This window comes from Elephantulus edwardii, unplaced genomic scaffold, assembly GCF_000299155.1.
Source record: "Elephantulus edwardii isolate Elephantulus edwardi_28Jun2011 unplaced genomic scaffold, EleEdw1.0 scaffold00609, whole genome shotgun sequence".
In the NCBI taxonomy this organism is placed as follows: domain Eukaryota; kingdom Metazoa; phylum Chordata; class Mammalia; order Macroscelidea; family Macroscelididae; genus Elephantulus; species Elephantulus edwardii.
This window is the reverse complement of record NW_006400359.1, coordinates 58221-62367: the sequence shown is the minus strand read 5'-3', so window position 1 is coordinate 62367 and position 4147 is coordinate 58221. Positions and strand designations below refer to the sequence as shown.

Below are 4147 nucleotides of genomic sequence, written 5' to 3'. Positions count from 1 at the left end.
TATTCTATTGGCCAATATTTTATTCAAGATTTTTGCACCTATTTTCATAAGAGATATTGGCCACCTCTTTCTTTGCAGTGACCTTTTCTTTTCTTCATGGATGACATCCTTGATATCATACCACAGCTCTACTGGTCTTTGTTCATTACTGTTCAGTACCTTAAACCTGTTTTTGAAATGGTTTTAAAATTCAAGTGACATAGACTCAAGGTCATATTTTGGGTCTTGTGATTTCTTTTTTTAATTTCCTTTAGCTTCCGTTTGAACTTAACTAAGCACCATTAGTTCCGCAATGAGCAACTGGCCTCTGTTTCACAGCCGATACTGAGCTTCTCCAATGAGCCTTATCACGGATGTAATCAATATGTGTACCCTGTCAGGTGAGGTCCATGTGTATATTCACCATCTGTGGGGTTTTTATTAAAAGGATTTTCAATGAATATGTGATTGATTGTACAAAATTCTGTCATTCTATCTCTAGCCTCATTTCTGTCACCACGCCTGTATTTTAGAACTACTGGTCCTTCTTCCTTGTTCCCAACTTTTGCATTCCAGTTACCAATTGTTATTAATGAATCTTGGTGGCATGTTTGATCTATTTCAGACTACAAAAGTGGGCAGAAATCGTGTATTTTTACCTCCTTTTTGGTATGCATATTTGAATCTTCATAGTATTAATGGAACACATAAAGATTTACATACTAGACATTAGAGAACTGAAGTAGACTGGCATTGGCTATGCCAGGAATGAAAAAGTGAAGAAAATTAGCTTGCATTCATAGGATCACAGGTGGTTAGTTGTAGCCATTATGGACAGTATAGAATTCATCTGTTACCTGTCAAAATAACACATTAGCAGTCACAAGGACAGAGTGTGATAATAACTTGTGTTTTCAGAGAATAACCTCAGTGTCCCAGTTCACAATCCTAGACCATTTTGGGAAACAGAAGACAGGATCTATTCTAAGCTGGTAATATCACAGCAGCACAGGAACTAGGAAAGATTCTTCACTAGTGCCAAGAAGTAATTATATTTTTTTTAAGAAATCTGCTTCCCCCCCATTCAATCATTGTTGCACTTTTCTCCCCTCCCAATCCTCCCTCTAATACACTACCCTCTTGGAAAACTAAAAGGAAAATTCTTTCATTGTTTTAAAAACCCTCCCCCCAGGTCCACTCCACTGTGCATCCTTTGCTGTGGACTCCTGTCATGACAAAAATAACTAAACACATATCCCTTTTAAGTAGTTTTCTCCCTCATCTCTTTCAATGCAGTATACACCATTGAACCCATCTTTTTCAGTCTCCCCCCAACTCCAATGTCAGTCCCTTTTTACAACAGTGGCACCATGCAGTATTTGTCCTTTTGTGACTGAGATACTTCACTCAACATAATGTCTTCCAGGGTTACCCATTTTTAATAACATTGCATGAGTTCCTTGTTTTTCAATGTAGCATAATATTCCATGTGTGAATATACCACAGCTTCTCTATTCATTCGTTTGTTGATGTTCACTTAGGTTGTTTCCAACTCCTTGCTATTGTGAGCAAAGCCACGATAAATATGGGTATGCATATATCTGCTTGGATATCAGTAATGGTCTCTTTGGGATATATTCCCAGTAGTGGAATTGCTGGGTCAAATGGTGTATCTATTTGTAATATTTTGAGAAAGCACCTACTGCCTTCCACAGTGGTGGCACCATTTACACTTCCACCAACAGTGAATAAGGGTTCCAGTTTCTCCACAACCTCTCCAGCATTTGTTGCTTGCTGTTCTGTTACATTTTGCTATTCTGACTGGGGTGAGATGATATCTCATAGTTATTTTTATTTGCATCTCTCTTTGAGCTAGGGATTTTGAATATTTCTTCATGTGTTTGTTTGCCATCTGAATGTCTTCTTTGGTGAAGTGTCTGTTCATATCCTGTGCCCATTTTCCCCTTGGATTATTTACCTTTATCCTGTTGTGCTCAAGTATTTTATAAATTCTGGATATAAGTCCCTTATCTGATATGTCATTACCAAACACTTTTTCCCAGTCTGTGGCTTCCCTTTTTACCCTGTTGGAGAAGATTTAGGATGTGCATAGGGATTTGATTCTTAGAAGGTCCCATTCATCTATCTTATCTTCTCCTGGTTGTAGGAAGAAGTAATTCTTTAAGAACCCCAGAGATTCTGGACTAGATTTCTTAGTGCAACCTGGCATCAGTGCCAAGATATCACATGTGATTATAGGAAAAGGTTGTTTCTACTGGTCTACCTCCCAAGGAGGGTCCAGAAGTTACATAATTACATAGCTACAGTTTCCAGCTAAGCCTCAGGCTGTCATCTCTCTAATTTATTTCTGTAGCCTTACTAGGGTGTGTGTGTGTGTGTGTGTGTGTAAGCAAGAGTAGGTATATTCATATTTGTTCTGCTAAGATTAATAGCAGACCAGTTACATGAAGCTCAGAGTCAACATCATCCCAAATGTTGGATTTGCTGTGTAAGTCCATGATTTCCAACACCACCTGTTCCTCCTTCATTCAGTTCCCTCACTCCTCTACCTCCCTTGGGTTGGTGATTCGCTAGAAGGTCTCCCAGAGACTCAGAGCCATCAGGGAAATGACACAACTGTAGATATACAGACCTGTTTTGCAGAGACTGGTGAGCTTAGGTGGGTGCCTCAAAAAAAGAGAATTAGTATTGATGTCCCAGGAACTTAGACAAGCCTCTAATGTGGTGAGGGCTGTATCCCACCTAAACTTCTCTCCTTAATACAATAAATACAAAATAAACAGTTAATCATTAGCTAGGAAGACATTTTGAACTATAAATCTTTGATCCCACAGAATAGGCTTTGTGATGATTTGTAATGTTATAGGGAGCCAGTCATAACTGGAAGGGCTTCTTTGCAGACAGCTACCTCTTTGAAAATGTTGGGGACATGAGTCTTATTGCCTCAGGTGTGCTAAGGCCATTACAAATTTACACTGCTCTGTTTTTGCAGGTACTATGGATTATCTGTGTGGTTCCCTGACGTCATTAAGCATCTGCAGTCGGATGAATATGCATTACAAATTAGAAAAGTAGATAGAGAGAAATACGCAAATTTCAGCATTAACTTTACAATGGAAAACCAGATTCATACCGGAGTAGAATATGACAATGGCAGGTATTGAAATTTTGAAACAATTCAATTTGCTACCTCTTCATAAAGATGTCTTCTTAGTTCTCGCTGGTCTTCACCTTTCTGTACTTCAGTTTGTTCATTTAGCCATTTTCAGGCTTAATTTGGATACTTACAAGTGAGCTTTATTTATATTAAAGATGTGTATTTTGATTACTTTCATTAAAACTAAATTTGAACCTCAATGTCCTTCATATTAAGTAGTGGAGTAGACCTGTGTGGAAAAAATATTAGAGACATTCTGGAAAGCAACAAAAATAAGGTAAAGAATAAAAAGTATAAGGAAATACGGTTGGTTAAGCAAGCATGAGGAAGCTCTGGTGGCCTAGAGGTAAGGAACTGCACTGGCATCCCAAAGGCACGTGTTCAAATCCATCAGCTGTTCCAAAGGAGAAAGATGAGCAGTCTCCTCCTGTGTGAATTTACAGCCTCCGAGTACACACTGGAGGGTCAGTGATGAGTCTATCCTAACTCAACAGCACATAACCACAACAACATACCAGTACTAAATGCCCAAGTGGAGCAGTGGTTAAAGCCCTCTTCTGCTAGCCAAAAAGTGTTGGTGATTTGAAGCTAGCAGCTTCTCAGCATGAGAAAAATCTGGCAGTCTGGCTCTGTAAAGATTTACAGCCTTGGAAACCTTATGTAGCAGTTCTATTCTGTCTTTAAAGACTATTGTGATTTGGTCTCAGCCTGAGGACGGTGGGTTTGATTAGGTTTTTTGCATTATGAGTCGCCATTGACTTGATTCTGCCTGATGGCAGCACTATGTTTGCCATACTGTAACTGTGCTCCGTCATGTTTTCAATGGCCACTTTTGCTGAAGCAGATTCCCAGGCCTTTCTTCCAAGGAGCCTCTGGGTGGCTGGAACTTCTGACTTTTGCTTAGCAGCCAAAACTGTTTGCACCACTCCGGGGCTCCGTGAAAATTTGCTTAATTTTCACCAAAATGGACTTCAAGTCAGGAACATTATT

At 39.3% G+C, this 4147-nt stretch overlaps 1 pseudogene; it reads left to right on the top strand.

Moving 5' to 3' along the window:
* The window catches only part of LOC102853609, a 61120-nt pseudogene that overhangs the window by 13565 nt on the left and 43408 nt on the right, over positions 1-4147 (top strand).